This window comes from Lissotriton vulgaris, chromosome 6 (genome assembly GCF_964263255.1).
Source record: "Lissotriton vulgaris chromosome 6, aLisVul1.2, whole genome shotgun sequence".
NCBI lineage: Eukaryota > Metazoa > Chordata > Amphibia > Caudata > Salamandridae > Lissotriton > Lissotriton vulgaris.
In genome coordinates this window covers 1378746777-1378767472 of record NC_141694.1, presented here as the reverse complement: position 1 = coordinate 1378767472, position 20696 = coordinate 1378746777, and positions in this window count along the sequence as shown.

Genomic DNA, 20696 nt, shown 5'->3' with positions numbered 1-20696 from the left:
AAGATAGGCATGACGGATTACAACGGGGACAAAAGTCTGCACTACCTATCTCATCACTGCGTGTAAAGACTAGACAGAATATTTCTATTCTTCGTTATTTGCAGGCAGAGAATACCTCAAAAGAACCAATATCGAACAGTCAATGTTCGGTCAATCAAACAATCAATGGGGAGAATAAATAGGCACGACGGGTTACAACGGGGACAAAAGTCTGCGTTACCTACTCTTTCACTGCCTGCAAAGAGAGAGCCTGTTCTTCTCCGTTTGCAGACAGAGAATCTCCAGAAAGAACCAATCCTCGAACAACAATGTTCGGGCAAACAATCAATCAGTGGGGGAGAAAGATAGGCACGACGGGTTACAACGGGGACAAAAGTCTGCGTTACCTACCCTTCACTACCTGCAAAGGAAGAGAGAATCTGTTCTTCTCCGTTTGTAGACAGCGAATCTCCAAAGAGAACCAACAATTCGACGAGTAATACTAGTATTTTCCAAACAATCAAACAATCATTTCGCAATTTTGTCGTGTTACACGACCTTACCCGGACCGCATGGACAGTTTCTTTTCTTTCGAATCCAGCGCCTGATCGTCCTCTATCTTCTGTCGCGGCACTCCTGGTGGTTCCTAGTCAGGACTGTAGATCACTCGAGAGAGAGGTCTGTTCGGAACCAGTGAAGTTCGGATGATCGGCTGTCAGACGAGGGTCTATCGGACAGGAGCTCTCCCGATCGTTGCAGTTGTTCACTTTGTCGTCAGGACCTCTCCCACTGGATCCACGTGTCGCTGATGGGCCCTGCGTTTGGGACGCCAATTGTAAAACAGTAGGGGCCGATTTCGACCAAGAACCCTTCAGTATTTGCCCGGCATTAGCCGCCTCTCATACCGTACGATATTACCAAACAAAGAGGCAGGCGCTGGAGACTGGAAGGCAGGAAACAGGAGTTTATTCCGACGGAGCAGAACACGTCAAATCAGACAACAGTGTATCTCCTCGAGGTGCTCTGCACGCATCCTTTCGGCCTGGCCTCTTATACACGGGTTTATAGCTTTATTACATAAAACACATTCTTGTCAATACTTTGATGTACGGAAAAGACATCCTCAGAACCCCCACTTCAAACCTGTTCCCACACACATTTACAATAGAAGTCCCCACCCCAGTCGCAGCGGGTGATGACCATCCCACAGCGGGACATTCTGCCGATTCCCGGAATGGGTGTATCTGATCGGATCTCACGGGGTGGGGGGGCCTTGATCAATCGGATCCTTTGATGGGGAAACTTCCTACTGTATGAGGGCAATAGACAGCATCCACAGGGCCAGGTGGTGGCCTGGGAACAAGCAGGACAATCGGGCACAGAGGAAAAGGAGGGGGGTTCTTATCAAAGGACGCAGGATGATGAAAGGAATGGAGGGAGGTGTTGAGCTGGGAACAGGATGGGGTTCCGAGGCAGGGTTGCGCTGGAGAGGGGTTTTTATGATCCAAGCATGTGAGGGCGGGGGCCGTCAGCACGCAGGGGACGCTTGCGAGATTGGGAGAGGGAGAGAGATGCGTTGGCTACCGGCAGTGGGCAGGGAGGCCACGGCTTTCAAAATGGCTGCCGTTTACCCGCACGAATGGGCCTAAAAAGGGACAAGATGGCGCTGATAATGTTGACGCTGCAAACTAGATTTCAACAATGCAAGATGCTTAATAATGAAAAAGAGACCTATCTCAAAGTTTCCTTGGTGCGAATTGCTAACAAAAATAAATTCAACAAAGGAATTTATCAAAATAACAGCAATCAGGCCAAATGTGCTAGTTGTAGATCTTGCATGCACGCAACTAAGTCATCATGTCCTGCTAGGGCTAAAGAATGTTTCAACTGTGGGAGATTCGACATTTCTCTTCTGTTTGCAGGTCATGATGCGATGCTAATGCCATAGCAGAGAGTAAGACTGAGGAAGGTCAAGTCACACAAGAAAAAGAACATCTAATTTTAACAATAGGCTACGAGGAAAACAAAAAAACAACGAAAAAGTATACCCTTATGGTAAAGGAAAAAGCAAGCATGTGAAAAACCAACTGGGTTTTTTAGAAAGCCCTCACTCACCAAACTGGTTGGTGACATGCTCCATCATCGGGCCCCACCAGGAGAGGTCGAATGCCACCCTGGTGTGCTTCAACGCCAGATTTACTGCGGAGATGTTATCACATGAGTAGTGCTAAGTGAAATTGAATTTTAAAAATGTCTAGTTTGTGTCAAAAATTATTTTATTAATTTGCCAATCAGACATGGGTAAAAAAGAAGTATGGGATAAAACACAAATACATTGTTCAGTTGTATCCCTTATGGTGTGGTCAACATGTTTCTGCCTATGTGCGAATATTAATCAGGTTTTCATCAGGACCAAAGTGTGGTGTACCCCGGCGGTATGGGCACACTAAGGCCCACCCTTACCAGAGGGTATTAGTGTGAAAAAAATGTTAAAAAGGCACAGTATGCCAGAAGATCCTTGTGTTTGAGAGAAACTGAGTTAATTCTGTGGATTTGGACAAACAAAGAAAAACAAATAGAAAACATTAAAAACATGATTTTCTCTGGTTTGTCATGACGGAAAATACATGCAACAGTACTCTTCGAGGTGCACTATAAACGGTAACACTGACCATATGTGCTACTAGTGATAATCAAGTGCAATTATACAACCTACAGTCGATTTTGACGTGGAGAACAGCCATGATAAGATTCTGACCACAGCTATTGACAATGATTCCTGTAAGCTATTGAACTGTGAGATTTATATTGATGGAGTACAGACCATCGTGTTGGCGGATTTAGGATCACCCCTTTCTTTAATTTTTGATGCATTTTTCAAAACACATTAGAAAAATAGAAGCAAGAAAATAATAATGCGAAGGTTTATGTTTATGGACAAGTCATCATTAGAATCCTAGAATATGTTGTAGCTTCCATTTCCTATATGTCCTGTACTATTGTAGGAAAAGTGTACCTTGCTAAAAATGGTCAACATGTTCTAGAATGGAGGCGTCACGGGACTCATTCTGGATCCTGCTTCTGATATTCTCGTGATTTTCTTGGACATTCATCAAGGTATTGATGGTGTTATTTCCCAGTATAACGATGTATTCTGAAATGAGTTGGCAAGGCTGAAGGACTTTCTCATGAGATTAAACTTAAAGCAGGGTTCTCTTCAGTTAGACACAAACTCAGGGATGTACCCCTTAGGGTAAAAAAGGATCTTGTACCTTATTACAATAGTTGTTGGATGAAAGGGTAATTGAGCCTTTCAAGTCAACTGAATGGGTGTCTCCCATAGTGTTGGTAAAGAAAAAGTATGGTTCTGGAAGGCTGTGTGTAATTTGAGGTCTCTATACAGACAGAGCATTGCTGACTGCCTTCTTCTCCCAAAAATACAAGATTTATTTGGCACAATTGGAGAGGGAAAAATTCTTTACATCTTTGGACCCCAAATCTGCATATCAACAGATTTTACTGGAGGAGGGATGCAGACACCTTACCACATGTATCTTGGCAAGAACGGAGGGCATGGAGTTTCACTCCACTGAATTCTGTGGCGTTACCAAAAAACTCGGCGAGATTCTGCAGAGTTCCACAGGTGCAGTTCCCACCTTGGCATGTAAGTGTGCATTTTGAATGCATGCTTCAAGTATGGTATATGGGCCCCATTTAGATGCTTCTTAAAAGTGGTTGGCTGAGATATCTCAGATATGGGTGAAGTGGCTTTAAGTCATGCAATTGTTAAACATAATAAAACCTAACACGTGTAACTTAACCACAACTGGTCACCTCCCTTTCCTTACTGGTCGACTTACCTCTGTGCCTGCTTCAATTGCTTGCCACTCCCCCTCGATACCCTCTGTGGGCTGGTCTGCACCATTGTAGACCACTCAAATGGTCCTCCATGCCAGCTCAGCTGACCCAGATCTCCTCTCATCTGGAGAGACTATGGAGCTTCATTTGCTGAAATAAAGCCTCATGTGCACTTCGCCTCCTGAGCTTTACTTGGGTTTGCCATTGAGGGTGATCTGCAAAGGAAGTTGGGCAGCCAGTCACAATAACTTAAGAAGGCCGCTGTGTGACCCGAAAATCAGAATACAACCGTGAGCATCAGCTACGCCAGCTACAACACTCGAGCACCGGTAATTAAACATTGTTGAAAACAGAACACTATACGTAAAATCGACTGTGAATTACCAAGCCCAGTCAGAGCAGAACTTCTGAAGCACAGCACCATGTAAGCCTATGCAAGCACTTCCAGACAAAGCCATTGGAACACTTCTCACGTGCACCAAGTAGCACTACTCTGTATTACGCATAGTAGTGGTGGGCATCGGTAAACTCTGCAACAAACTCTGCACTGCAAGTGGAACGTAGAGAGGGAAAACTCAGTAAACTCAACGGGGGAGTGGAGTTTACCACGCATCTCTTCATTTATCACACCTGATGGAGCTTTTTGGTATGTGTATATATGCCTTATGGCCTTTCGTCTGCTGCATCAGTTTTTGGAAACTTATTTTTACACTCTTCAAAGGTATGGGTGGAGCTATGTCGTTCCAAGACAATATTCTTGTTTTGATGACACCGTAGAATAACACAATACAGTTATCTAAAGTATTACAAGTCTTAAAAATAAAAAGGCATGACGTTACAAATAGAGAAATCAAATTTCTCCCTCAGGAAGTTGATTGTTTGGGTCACACCATATCTGCCAAAGGAATATCACGAAAGTCGTGTTTGGTTCAAGCTATTGTAATTGTATGCATACCCACTGACAAAGATCAAATACGATCGTATCTTGGGTTGCGTGTGTTTTACTACAGATTTGTGTGTAAGTTTTCTCACAGAGCATTAACCTTGCGAAACTTACTCAAGAAGGCAGTGAAAATTCAGTTGGTCAAAGGAACATCAGGAAGCATTTAGTGAACTAAAAAAATCTATTGTCAATGCTCTACTTCTAAGCTCTTATAATCAAAAACTATGTTTTTATTTGTATGTAGATGGTAATTCTGAAGGTCTGAGAGACATTCTTAATCAGAGATGCCAAGGTTTGGAAAACACTGTGGCTTTTGCTTCGAGACCTCTATTTTATTCTGATGCCAGATTCTCCAGTATTGAGAGGTAAGTGTTAGCCTGCATGTGGGCAGTTGAACAGTTTGAAACTTTATTTATGGGGAAGAAAATTCATCATCAAAACAGACCATAAACCTCTTTTGGCGTTAGTAAACAGTAATGGCACTGGTAGAGTGTCTGCCCACTTGGTTAGATTTCTTTCCAAAACTTATGAATACAATTTTCATGCAGATTTCATACAAGGGTCTTGCAACAGTGTTGCAGATTGTCTCTCAAGATTACCGAATGATTCACCAGAGACTTATGCTGAGATCATCGAAGAATGTGTGGATGCGGTTGAGGACGATGTTTTGTCTGCATGTGGTGGTGAGTGAGTTATCAAGAGAAGCTAGGATAGAGAGTTGTCAGGAACATGAAGAGTTAAATTATGAAATTCACCAACAAAGTGTGGACTCATAAAAAAATTTAAGCACGTCTATGCAGATTGCGTGGAAGGTTACAGAATCTATCTCAGTTTCTGAGAACATGGTTTTAAAAGAGGATTGTGTTGTTCTTCCTATGGGTATTCACACAATATTATCAAGTTAGCACACAAGGGACATTTGGGAGAGACTGTGATAAAGAAACGGGTCAGAGAATTATTTTGGTGGCCCTACATGGACTCACAAATCTCTGGATTTGTCAGGTAATGTCTTGTATGTATCAACTCTGACAAGACACTTTGTACTAACAAAGCATTGCTGCCCCGCTCCAAAACCACGAAAGTCATAATTAGGCCCATAGTAGTTCTAATTTTAGAATTTATAATGTAAGCATTTTTCTTTTATTGCAAATTCCCTACAGCGTCCTGTATTATGTAAGAATGTGGTTTACTTGTAATTGATTCCACTGTGGACCATTTATTCTAAGGTGCACTGACCCAGAACAGCATTTATTCCAACCACAGGAACTGTTCATTTTAAATGCACAACCTCTAATACAAGGTCATTGAAGACAATTTAAAAAAAATTCCTCCTCAGAAAGGGGGCAATTCTCGTATATCTACTTAAAAGTAAGACATCTGCTCATTGTACTTTTTCCCATGAGCCAAGTAGATTCCCAACTTTTAGGGCTTTTTAATTTAGCAAGAAATAGGCATAGACACCCATGCTAGTCATAAATCTCCATACATACTCCTGCTGCCGTACACTTTCTATTGCAGACTGCCATTCAAGAGGAAATCTGCACAAGTACATTTAGTGGAAATATGAATGAGTACATTTTCTATTACTCTTTTGTGCTCCACCCAAAAAGTATTTTAATATTGTGTACCTGATATCCCATTAAATATAGCGACAGTTAGAGAACTATTCCACCTCCTAAGCTAATTTATTTGAGAATATAGTTATGTGTATGAATAGCAGCAATACATTTAAACACTATTTAAATACTCCTAATGTATGGCTTTGTGAATTTCACAACCTTTCCAGTGGCCATCCACCCTATTCTTATGAGAATGTCATGTCCCCATTCTTATCCCTATGCTTACTCCAGCAGCAAATCGGCCTTACTTGATGATTTTTAATGAAAATTAGTTTTGTCTTTGGGTGTCTCTATTTGCAGAACTTGTCACTTTTACTAATAAACGTCCTTAATCTTCCCAAGGATGATAAGTAGAGCTTTATTTACTTTCATCAGTGCATCCTTTAATTTTTATCGCAAAACAATGGTGCCATCAATATTAAGACTGATATCTAAAATCGCTTAGCTTCAGGCGCTCTACCTCATAGGATGTCTATTCTTGTAGAATGAATCCTATGAACGATAGAGTAATTTTCATTTTGTTTACTTTTTATGCTCTGCGGAGCTGAATGTCCCAATTTCTCCTTCAAATTCCTATTGCAATGGATGCGAAACTATGGCAAAATATAGACAAAATAGTTAAAACAGGCTCATTTTCACTACAAAAGAAAGAAACGTATGTTATATCCTCCTCGACAGTTAACTAAAAGGCAATAGTACATGCTAAACACCTGCTCTCTTTGACAAGCCACAAATCTTCAAGCATTTTGGGTGTACCTCATATCACTATTATTTCTGAAATATAGTTGTGCTCCCTACTAGTGTGTGAATTATGTTTAATCCCTGCGCAGTTTGAAAGCAACCATTTCCTCCAACCAATGGAGTTCAAATGTGAGAGGCGTGTTCACTGAATCAACCAGAGTTGGGCGAGAAATATGTCCCTAACCGAAAAGTTACTTGGTGGACTTAGCAATCAATAGGTTGCCTAATTATCAGCAGTCACAGGGAACAGACTTGTGTATTTAATTTTCCTCGCTGATTAATGACATGGAATGCTCCAAAAAACTAAAAACTAGAAAGGTACACACATTTACACAAATAACTCATACACCAAAATGAATAAGATGACTAGAGTGTACAGTTTGTTTGATAAAACATGTATTTTTGCCAAGAGGGAAGCTTTTCATTTCATTCTAGGGTTCTTAACATGTCTACTAAGCTACCACATGGGCAAGAGATGATACATATTACTAAAATGTATATAAAATCTCCTGACAATCAGGAAGATGGCCGCACCGTGTGAGACTCATGCCTCCTATCCCAATCACTTTACAGTTCATAGATATACAGGGATATTGCTCATTTTTGTAAAAAGTTACTTCAAATTCTGTCTCCTTCACAGAAGTGGACTATAACTGAACATCAATCTGGTTTTATACCATAGGTATATCAAGGATCCAGTTCTTTCATACTTAATTACCAACACTAATAGCTGGTGCTCCAAGTTTAGGTAGTAAATCCAATGCAGATTGAAATTATGATCAATCTCAATATTCTACCTTTATAGCATGCTGCATCCTCTCACACTTTACATACACGCTGTATAATCAGTTATTAAAGCTATATAGGAACTTGTCCAGAAAACTGTGATTACTCAAAGTCCAAATGTGAATTAAAAATTTGATTGCAATATGTTATTATTCAAAAATGGATCATGATTAAACCTCTAGGATTCTTAGATTGAACCACAACTGCCCCCAGTACTGATTTTTAGTGCATACATAGAAATGCCTTTGTAAATGTAGGGATACAAATAACCTTAAGTTGTAAGTAACACTACAAAGTGGGAAAATTATAATTTTAATTTCTATTAGCATGAATTGTGCTTTTCATGGATCACTGGGCCCTTAATCGCTCACCAGCACGAATAACAATATACAATCGCACCCATAAATAAATTCTGTGTAAATAAGAGAAACAGGGTTAAGGATTTTGAGTCTGTTCAGCCCGATTCACAAAGTAGTAAATCTGCTCTCACAGCTTTTTGTAAATCACAAACATTTCTGCTCGTACACCTGAAAAGTTGTCCTAATCACTGCTTTACATGTGTACTACTGGGAAAGGCATGACATTTCTAGGCGTTCTGGGGCACATGCATCAACATATTTAGGAAGTGCAAACGGTGCGAATCGGTAAATTCGTCCGTTTGCGCTTCCTAAATACGTTTTTGGGATGCATAAAACATTTTTTCAAAATTCGTTTTTTTTTGCATTTCGTAAAAATGCGAATGCATTTAAGGAATCGCATTTGTGCGATTCCTTAAATGCAATGCATCATTTTTTTAAAAAATACAAATTTTGAAATAGGAAGTGCAAATTAACACAAGGTTGACCTTCGTGTTAATTTGCGAAATTGTTTCAAAAAGCACAAAAATGCATTTTGAAAAGTGTCATGTTACAGACACACATGTCCTTAGGACATGTGTGTGTAAAACATGACACTTTAAAATACATTTCAGGGGTGCAGGGGGGGTCCTTTGGACCCCCCTCTGCACCCTTGCAATGCATCAACAAATTGTGATTTCCTAAAAAAAGAAATGCAAAACGGCATTGATTCCTATGGGCCTCTAGGCCCATAGGAATCAATGTAATGCCATTCCTTAATTGCGATTCGCAATTAAGGAATCGAAAATTCCGAAATTTAGGAAATCCTAAAAAAAATTAGGATTTCTTGATGCATAGGATTTAGCAATTCCTAAATAGCGATTCCTTAATTTTCGCTATTTAGGAAATGCAAAATCCTACAATGATGCATGTGCCCCTTAGATTCCTACAATGCAAAATTGTAAGCACAGTACAGGTACGCAAAGGAGAAAGCCAAAGAATATATGCTATTAATTTCTTCCATGTCTTCACTGGTAAAACATGGAAAACAATTTTGCCCATGGAGAAACCGCCTTCCATACTGCCCCAAGAGGTATGGGTCTGTTCTGTTCCCCTTCCTGGAAGGAGATTTACTCTAGATCTTTGCTGAAGAAAATCTCTGACAATGTTCAGGTTTAAAAATGGTCAGTGAAGAGTTTGTGGATGCTCATTTACTCAAAATTAGTGGGAATTAGTGAACTCACATGAAAGATGATTCCTTGGTCCTCTAACTCCCCACCCTTTGCACAGGGTTTACTCCAGCATAATTGTTTGCAATCAAGAGTGAGGACTGTTATGTCTACTAGGTACCGTTCTATGGTAATAATAGAGGCATACATCTAGCCATTTGCAGCTGTAAACATGTTTACGGCCAAAATGACTTTATGAATTGAGTACCAAAATTATGAAATCGAGGACCATGTATTTGTGTCTCATACCTAAAAACTTGGCACTCTACCTTTATGGATTTGTCTTTTTGCATGGGATTGGTATGTTTGTCTAAATTATAATGCAAAGTTCCTAGTAACGTTCTACAGGAGTGGTTTTTAAACTGGGGTCCACAGACCCAAGTGGGTCCACGATGCCTACTTATGTGGCCTGTCACAGTTAAGACAATTAAAAATATTAGCAGATTAATAAAGTATATGTTAATAAAGAAGCTAAATTGAAAACTGCAAGTTTTAAAACACTTTGTAAATGTGAAACTGGAGTTTGAAAACTAAGTCGATATCTTTAATTTGATTCATGGGAACAACACGGGTACTGCAAACAGTGCTTAGCATTGACAATTTGTGGTCTTAATTGAAGCATTAGCATACAGTGACACGAGAACATGCATTATGTGCCAAAAAGACAAACTAATATTCTAGATTCAAGCAAATTGCTTCATCTTTTAGAATCTAAACAACATTTTGAGAATCTTCCACATTCCAACTAAAATAAAAAGTTAGATTTTTGCATACTTTTACAGTACATGGTTTGTAAATTAGAAATGCATTCGGTAAAAGTCAGTGTGCAAATTGCAGAAAATTTTACCAACTCCATTTTAGTACATTCTAAATAAGAAATTGCAAATAGTGAATCATTATTAGTCGCAATTTGCGATTTCCTTTTAGATTTTTTTTTTAACATGAGGCTATTATGCAGACAAAATAAATAGCTGGCCTTTAAAGCTAGTATGTGGAAATAAGTAAAATAAAAATTTACACAATGAATCAGCTCTGCCAGTGAAAAGACTACTTTTAAGCAATGTGAACAATTGTGCACATGTTTTCTGCACTCACTCAAAGTGAAGGAAGCAGTTGGTAAAATGAGCTGACCCACTGTCCCACACTGTATGTTGTAGTTGATGGTAGTAAAATGTGAATTTCAGTTTAAAAGACCAATGCAATAAACACGATAATCAAAAGTCTCACCCTGTATGTATATAATGTATGATTTTTGGGAAAAACAAGTCTGGTGATACAGCTAGAGCTGTCTCAAAGGCCAGGAATTAGAAATTGGGTCTCTTGTTGGCAGAGGTTTGCACTCTGTAAAAGTAGGGCCCCCAATTCTATCAGGGTAAGTCAGTTACACAACCTAAATGAACCTGTGCTCACACTCTGGCAGCTTAGGACAAAGCAGTCAGGCTTAACTTAAGAGGTGTTGTGTAAAGTATGTGTGAAACACTTAAAGTAACACTGTAAAAACACCTAAAAAAGACTCCACACCAGTTTAGAAAAATAGAGAAGATGTATCTTAGTAAAACAAGAAGAAAATGACATATCCAATAAGTAGAAGTCGAGATATGGATTTTTAAAGATTAAATTAAACAACAGTGCATAGCTCTAAAAGGTTACTTGAGGTCGTGCTAGACTGGGGTAAATCCAAAGTTCAGGCTGACTGTGATGGAGGGCAGGCCGGCTGGAGGACCCATGTACGACTTGCTGAAAAAGTACTTTGGTATGGAACTAGCATTTATGTCGAAGACTTAGGGCTAGATGTAGGTCGGTCGGTAACGGCCGAAAATCGGTATTTTCGGCCGTTACCGACCGGTATACATGAATTGGCATGTAGGGGCAGTATTTTACAGATTCGGTAACTTTACCGAATCGCTAAAGTTACCGAATCTGTAAAGTACCGAGTCGGTATTTTTACCGATTCGGTAAATTTCACATGTAGGTGGGACTCTTCTGAGTCCCAAAGGACCTACAAAATCGGTATTTTACCACACAATCCTATTGTGTGGTAAAATACCGATTTCAGGTGTGCATGCACATGTGTGCATGCACACCTAGCCATGTGACAGGCAGACCTGCCCTTAGGGCATGTATGCCTGCCACATGGCACCCAAGCCTGTTTTGGGGGTGCCAGGGGGTGTCAAAGTGACACCCCCTGCACCCTTGTGAAATAGGTATTTACCGATTCGGTAAATACCGAATCTGTAATGCCCATTCATTCCTATGGGCTTCAAAGCCCATAGGAATGAATGGGCATTACCGATTCGGTATTTACCGATTCGGTAAATACCGAATTCATCCGATTCGGTATTCCAGCACATCTGGAATACCTACATATCGGACCCATAGATTTACCGAATTTAAATTACTGAATCGGTAAAATTCGGTAATTTAAATTCGGTAAATCTTTTCTACCTACATCTAGGCCTTAATGAGTTAGTTCCAATTCACACAGTCGGATCAAGGCGTCAGAGTCGAGCCTTCCAGCTGTGTCTTCAGATCAGTACTGCGTTGTCATCGAACCTTGTAGTCGGGTCCCACATCGTCATTGAACCGGCACTGTGTCAGCATCGGCGGGAACTGCGTAGGTTCTGATCGGCGGAAAGGGGTAACTGCATCAATTTTTTCAGAAAACAGCTGGAGAACCCACTTCTGAGGTCCAGGACAGGAGGGGGGCTCAGGCAAGGGTAAGACTCACAGATGGCAGAGTCCAGCAGCACCAGCAGAGTTGAAGAAGTCTTTTGTGGGCCTGACACTTCAAAGAACAGGTGGCAAGCCAGCAAGTCCTTGGAGAAACTTAGGTTCAAGGATGTAGAGAACAGGTCCAGTCCTTCTCACTACCAGGCAAGAAGCAGAAGGCAGCATGCCAACACAGCAGAGCAGATAGCAAAGTGGCAGTCCCTCCTATTGCAGAGCAATCAGCAGGCAGCAGGCCAACATGGCAATGCAATTAGCAAAGTTGCAGTCCCTCCTACAGCAGGTCTTCCTCCAGGTGGGATATCCTTGGTTCCATCACAGTTCTGATTTGGTGGTGTCAGGGGTCCAGTACTTATACCCAAATGTGCCTTAGAAGTGGGGGAGTCTTCAAAGAGGCCCATGAAGATCACAGGGTCCCTGCCATTTCTGCCCTGGCCCCAGACTCACTACAGATGGTATGTAGCTCTTTGTGTGAGAATAAGCACAACCCTTGTTGCAGACTGAGGACTGAGTCATCATATCACATCAGTACCTATGGGCCCAAATCCTGACTAGCTCATATTAATCAATCAATCAATCACAACATTTGTAAAGCGCACTACGCACCCGTGAGGGCCTCATGGTGCTTGGGGGAAAGGGGAGGGGTGCTTTTACTGCTCGAATAGCCAGGTCTGAGTAGCCTCCTGAATGTAGGTAGGTCCTGGGTCTGGAGTAGGAGGATAGGGATGATGTTCCAGGTCTCGGCGGCGAGGCGGGAGAGTGATCTGCCGCCGGTGGTTGCTCTTCAGATGAGGGGGAGCTGGCGGTTTGGGGTGTAGAAGGTGACTCATCTGTTGAGGTATGCTGGTCTGGTGTTGTGGAGTTCCTTGTGTGCTTGGGTGAGGAGCTTGAAGGTGATCCTCTTGTTGATGGGAAGCCAGTGCAGGTCTCTCAGGTGGGGTGTGATGTGGCTGCAGCGAGGGATGTCGAGGATCAAGCATGAAGAGGCGTTCTGTATGCATTGTAGTCATTTCAGGAGTTTGGCCGAGACTCGTGTGTACAAGCCGTTTCCGTAGCCTAACCTGCTGCTGACGAGGGCCTGGGTGACCTTTCTTCTTGTTTCTGTGAGAATCCACCTGTAGATCCTGCAGAGCATGCAGAGGGTGTTGACGCAGGAGGACGAAACGGTGTTGACCTGCTTAGTCATGGAGAGTGTGGAGTCGAGGATGAACCCTAGGTTGCGTGCCTGGTCGGTGGATGTTGGTGCTGCTCCCAGTGCGGTCAGCCACCAGGAGTCATCCCAGGCTGAGGAGGTGGTGCCGAGGATGAGGACTTTCGTCTTGTCCGAGTTCAACTTCAGATAGCTGTTCTTTATCCACTCGGTGACGGCTTTCATTCGTTCGTGGAGGTTGGTTTTGGCGGTGAGGGGGTCCTTGGTGAGGGATAGGATCAGCTGGGGGTCGTCAGCGTAGGATATGATGTTGATGTAGTGCAGTCGGGCGACGTGAGTGAGCGGTGCCATGTAGATGTTGAACAATGTTGGGCTGAGGGATGAACCTTGGGGTATGCCGAAGATGATCTCAGTGGCTTCGGATCGGAAAGGGGGAGGCGGACGCTCTGGTTTCTGCAGGAGAGGAAGGAGGTGGTCCAAACTAGTGCCTTGTCTCAGATCCCTGTGTTGCGGAGGCATGCGTGTAGGGTGCGGTGACAGACATTGTCGAAGGTGACTGACAGGTCCAGGAGGATGAGGGCCTCAGTTTTACCTTTGTACAGCAAGGCCCTGATGTCATCGGCGGCGGTTTTGAGGGTAGTTTCGGTGCTGTGGTTGCTGCGACACCCGGGCTGGGACGGGTCCAGGATGCTGTTCTCCTCGAGGTAGCGGGTTAGTTGTCTGTTGACGGTCTTCTCAATGACCTTTGCCGGGAACAGGAGCAGGGAGATGGGTCAGAAGTTCTTGAGGCCCTTTGGATCAGCCTTGGGTTTTTTGAGTAAGGCGTTGATCTCTGCGTGCTTCCAGCTTTCCAGGAAGGTCACGGTCTTGAAGTAGATGTTGATGGCCTTGCGGAGATGGGGTGTGATGGTGGCGCTGGCTTTGTTGAAGATGTGGTGTGGGCATGGGTCTGACGAGAGCAGAAGTGGATTGTGTTCATGATTGTGATGCTGTAGTCGTCGTTTATGTTGGTCCAGGTGAGCAGGGGATTGGTGTGGATGGTGGCCATGAGGTCGGAGGTCTCGGTGGCTGTTGTGGCGGTCAGGGTATTGAAGCTGTCATGAATGTCTGCGATCTTGTGATGGAAGAGGGTGGCAAGGGAGTCGCAGAGGTATTGCGAAGGTTGGATGTTGTTGGTGTTGGAGCTGGGGTTGGAGAGTTCCTTCATGATTTTGAAGAGCTCTTTGCTGTTGTGTGCGTTGTTGTCTAGGCGGTATTTGAAGGAAGCCCATTTGGCGGAGCTGATGAGGTGATGGTGTCTGCAGATGGTGTTTTTGTGGGCTGCGTAGCCGTCCGATGTCTGTTCTCTGTGCCATTCCTTCCCTAGTTTTCAGCAGGTTTGCTTGGAGGCCTGGAGGTCCACGGTGAACCAGCTGGCTTTCTTGTTGTTGCGACTGTTGGAGGGTGTCTTGATTGGGATGAGAGTGTAGGCGCAATCATCGATCCACTGTCTGAGGTTTCAGGCAGTGGTGTCGGGGTCGGTGGGGTCGACGGGTGGGCTTCAGGTAAAGCTAGTGTTTAGCTGGTCTCGGGTGACTTTGCTCCAGTAGCGGTGGGGATCTGTTGAGTGCAGTGGTGTGTGGTGGGATTCCGGAAGGTGAAGTGGATGCAGCGATGGTCGTCCCGTGGAGTTCCATGGTGTGGCTGAAGGAGACGTGGGAGCTTGCAGAGAAGATGGGGTCACGCGTGTGGCCGGCAGAGTGGGTGGGTGTTGTGACGAACTGTCTGAGTCCTAGGTTGGCGAGGTTGTCAATCAAGGTGGTGGAGTTGGAGGTGTTGTTGTTCTCAAGGTGGAAGTTCAGGTCCCCGAAGAGGATGTAGTCTGTGGAGGCAAGGGCGTGCGTACTGACGAAGTCGGTGATGGAGTCGCTGAACGATGGCTCATAGTGCCTTACCTGCCCTCCTAACCTTCCCAGAGTAGCAGATAAGTTGGCACCCCAGAACCCAAGACTCTAGTCCCTTCAGGGAACTGCAATAAAAGGTCAACACCTTTCCTTCTCTCACTCATACATGTCAATAATAAACAACTGAAAGGCATGAAGAAATGTTACAATATTTATTGAAACTTTTTTGCTCTATCATGTAGCAACTGCGCTGCAATTTGAAACATATTCAGCTTAGTAATGTGATTAACATTTATCAGTAGACTATACACAATAAAAAGCCCTTTCATGCTAAATAATAAATTTGGGTAAGCGTAACCTCACTACGTGAGTGCAATGATACATTACAGATCTCTGGGATTATGGCCGGGCCCCATACCTGGCACTTGCCATTTGGCTGGTCTGAATCTTAGATTGCGAAAGGCTGGCACGTTCTTTCCCGGGTCGTTCCACTGCAAGCAATTCTCCTCTCTGTTTGCAAAATGGCAAGTCTCAGGTTATATGATAAGAAAAGCCATCCTAAAAAGCAACCACTGGGTCTTTCTATTATGTCTGTGTTAGATGTGTTAATGACCGACCACAGAGAAAAACAGGGCATAGTGTTGTTCTACCTTGTACGAAATGTTGAGACTGAATCCTGCCAATGCGCTCCCACAAACAAGTAAGTTCCCTGGCGATACACTCATTCCTTTTTCTAAATGCGGCCACGGCCACATTGACTCATCCAAACCCTCCTTTAAAATTCCAGATTTACTACGCTAGCGTGGAGAAGTAATAGCTCCGCTTCCGGCACCCCCGCCGAAGGACGGCTCCATCTAAAGGTACCGTTTCACTCACCTGTAGTTCACCGCCATTCAACAAAATTCCCTTCACTGCATGACTCTCACACGGTGTGCTCTGTTGCAGCCCAAACTACACGTGGCATAGACGATCCTTCAAGTCCACCAGAACCCATGGCACCTGAATGATAAGGTAACCCGCATGTCCACCCGTGCTTTTGAATGTTTTAAATGGCTAGAGGCAACAAACCCACTAAAAACGGTCTTTCCTTTCCCCACAAATAGTTCCCCATGGACCACAATCACAGCGCCCTGATGAAAATCCTGCAAACAATCCCCAGGATTTGAAACGCGTCGGCATTTTCACTATCATTAAGAGATTTCATGACTTTTGCACAAATCAAGCTTTTTCTCGTGAATAGTCCATATTGATTATGCTTGAGATGAGTAGAGAGTAGTACTTGTGAAAAAAACTGCCTACTCTCGCTTGCTTTCCAATTGTGATCGGTTCTTGTGAACTGTTTTTTCTTCAGTTTGTGTTTATGACAATCTTTGTCCATGTTATGTTTCTGAATATTCTCCCTTAATTGTGTTTGATTGTGTTTATTAACTTTATTTTTGCACTGTACATATGCATAAACCACTGTATGTATTTTATATGGCTGGATATGAGGTTGATGGTGATCTCTGTCTGTCGTTTAAGAAACAATGAAAAGAATTGTTGCTAACTAAAGTATAAGTCAAAGACATAAATCAATGTCAAGGGTAAACTAATAAACTATTGTTTATCCACAACAAAGTGTTGTTTAACTCAGAGACTGGAGGCATAGGTGAATATTTTGTTGTATTTCAGTGAGGCCCTACCTACCCTCCCTCCCATTGGGCCCAACCACCCTTTTGTGCTTATGAGACTGAATCCCAGCAGAAAAGCTAAATAACAGGAAAACACATGCAGCCTATTTCTAAAATAATAATGTGGCAAAAAACAAACATAACTTTTTTACATTTGCAAGGCAAAGGCAGCCTACAACTGACAGTTAGGCTAACATAGGGAAGAACTAAAGTGGGCCCAATCGGGGGCTGTGCCTTTATGTGAGTAAAAGTACAGCCCTATTCAGGTGCAAGTGTCAGCTCCTCCCTCCCAATCGATCTCCGGAAGGCGCATCAGCCTGGTGAATGACCATCAGAATGCAAATGTCACACCTCAGCTCCCTTTATATGACTGTCTAGAAGGAATGAACAAAGCCCAGCTGTCACCCAACCCAAACGTGTATTCAGAAACAGACAGAGGGGGGACGTGGCTTCAACGGCAATGGTAAAACACACCTAAGATCGGAGCTCTGTCAGACCCTGGGAGAGAAATAAGAAAAATGCCAATAATACCTAACTGAATCGGAAAATTCCTACTAACGAGGACGTCTGAGATAAGCTGCTGTAAGAGAGGCAGAATCGAGGAGCCGAAAGGTCGGGACAAGAGAGTAATTTACGGAAGAAGTGCCAGAGCGAGAAGGAAAGAAGACCCCAAGATGGTGTACATCGGGAAAAGAGCCAGCCTTGGGAGACTCCCGAGCCTAGAAAAGGAAAGCAACTAACCGACAAGGTAGAAATCGCAGTGGTCATTTCCTGTCCCGTGGCCTTCTGCTTAACAATCGCAAAGATTAGAAGTCTGTGGAATCAATAGCAGATGCAGACACAGACCGGAGGACAGTGGAAAGAGGGCAGACAACGAAATTGCAACTACGTAAGGGGGCCGCCATCTTGAGGGGGATATGCAAGACGCGAGAACGGAACACTGGAGCACCGGAGGTTCCTAGAGTCCTGACTACTGCTGGGCAAGGACGTAGAGAGTTCCTGGGGAGGTACGGCCGACGATGGCACGGTGGCTGCACAAGTAAAAAAAAAGAAAATAAACAAACTGCAAATCTCGGTGTGGGCCGCCATCTTGGGACAGGCGCCGCGATACGAGCGGGACGACTTGGGAAAGGTGCCACTATAAGGACGAGACACCAACGCTGTGGGCCCAGCGGAAACAAAGGTTTCCGCTGGGGAGGCAAGAGGGCGTTGAATGCTCTGAGGCCACCGGCAAGAAGCTTCACCCTAATGCTAGATGATAACAACAAAGAACGGAGTGAAACGAAACTGCAAGTGGGAAAGGAGGCCGCCATTATGCACCCAAAAAAAAGGGTGGAAACCAAGACAACGAGGTACCGCTAACACTTCCCCGCTCCGTCGATTTCTACCAGAGGGGCCAGCACAGCCATATTGGGTGGAGCCTAACCGGGGAAGGAAAAGCCTTCCAATAATACGTACAAAAAAAGAGAGCATCAGGCCCAGAGAGAGGTGGGGGCTGAAAGGTATAAGCGCGGAACACGGAGCGAGACAACACCTGACACCGGAGAAGTGGGTCCAATTCGGGTGGAGAGTCTAGACAATCACCCTAGAGGACGAGGTACAGAGAAACCGACCAGTCCGGAACAAAAAGATCAATGCTCGAAGCCTAGAGAGTCCCTGCGGTCAAATGGTCAACCCGGGCAGGCCTGGCCCTATAATTTGCAAGCCGTTACACTCAATGCACAGGGAAGCTATATTCGGGCTGCAAGAAAGACACAGAATATGCAATGGAATAATACTCCCTCAGGACTACTCGAAGACAACGGTAGACACCAGAAGAGACTTTTTAGCGCTGAGGGAAAAACTGAGGAGGGAGAACATAAACTTTTCCTTCGTCAGACTGGCGAAATTCAAAATCACAGACAGAGGAAAGACGATCTTCTTTGATGAACCAGGTGAACTGAATAGATACTTGAAGGGGCCAACACAGCAGGAGATGGATACAGCGCTACCAGGAACAAGCAAAAGAAGAGCGTCACCAGAATTAAGAGTGGAATAAAACACAGGGATGAAACATCCGTTGAGAAGCCACCCAATAACCACAACTACCTCAGGAAAACATCAGGAGACTACCTGGGACTGAATAGAAGAAACAACACATCTACCTCAGACTGATCGAGAAATAAGAAAAAAGGGAAAAAAAACAAAAACAACTACCTCAATTTGACCACCAGAGCACAAGGAAGCCGCTGCATCGAAAAAACCAAAACCATAAAGGAGCAAACTGCGGCTCAGTCCTGAGGCGCTTATGGTCAAGACCTCTACTGAACAATGTATCCTTTACCCTCTATAGTCATGAAATCATAAGCGATAAGGGGAAACATAATGGAGGGAAGGGGGGAGAAGGGCAGAAGAGCGAGGGGAGCAGAGTTAAAGTAATATGCCCACCCGCAGATACTAATATAGACTAGCTGTGTCGTATATGTAAACTTTTCACTAATAACTCGGATGCCTAGAAAAAACCAACTGTAAAAAAGAAACAACGCACACTATTAATGGGCTGGTCCCCAAGGTAGCGCTGAAGGGGGGAAATCAACATAACCAAAGAGTTTAATCTCTCGGGGGGTCGGACCGGGATATTGCCCTTGCACGTCTCATGTACGAAGTTTTGCTAGGGGAGAGGAGGGAGAGAGGGGAGGGGGTGAGATGAGACGGGTCAGGGGGTCAGGGAAGTTTGTCCTGTCTGTTTTGTCTATATCCACATGTGTTATCCTTTGTCCTCTACTCTATTACTCTGCTATCCACTTTTCCTACAACTACAAAAAGGAGCATAGAACCGGAACCTGGGGGAGGGCGGAATGTCCCGGGTACAAGGAAGCAAAGGCCTCACGCACCTACACTAAATGCCAAACACGACCTACTCAGACTCAGACACCACAGGGGAAAGGCGAACTACCGCAACTACTGACACAACTTAACAATAGCTCAATCGTGATGAACTTAAAAATAGTGTCCCTGAATGTTAAAGGCCTCAACTATCCATTAAAAAGGAAAAAGACCCTAGACTATCTGGCAAAGACCAAAGGTGATGTTCTCCTACTGCAGGAAACCAGACTGGTGCTAGAGAACTCACAAAGATTAAGGGCGAGGTGGATTGGTCAGACGGACTGCTCCCCGGCATCTGGAAAGAAACATGGGGTGATCATGCTAGTATCTAGGAGCTCCAACATTAAGATAGTGGACCAACAAAACAACGAGTCAGGGAGGGTACTAATCATGCAGTTGAAAAGGAGGGAAGACACCATACATCTTGTTAACTTATACGGGCTGAACAAAGATGACCCATATTTTTGGGAGGGGGTCTCGAGGAGACTGGAGGCAATTCCCCAAAATGAACTACTTGTAGTGGCAGGCGATTTCAACATAGCACTAGACCATACACTAGACAGACAATCACACTGCCACTCGATACCGCCCAAGGCTCAGGGCACCTTAAGGAATATCTGCAGCAAATACAATCTCATGGACCCCCGGCGACTACAACACCCAGTCACCCATCAGAGACTACACATTCTATTCCATCCCACACAACTCTTACAGCAGGATAGATTACATTTTAATCTCAGGCTTGCACACAGACTTAGATGACCACTCAGATATCGTGGCTATGACTCTCTCGGACCACTCGTGTATCAGCCTAGTCCTGAACGGACCGCATAACGAGGACCTACCACGTAGATGAAGGTTCAACAGCGGTGTCCTGGCAGAGCAGAATAACAAGAGTAAAATAGAAGAAG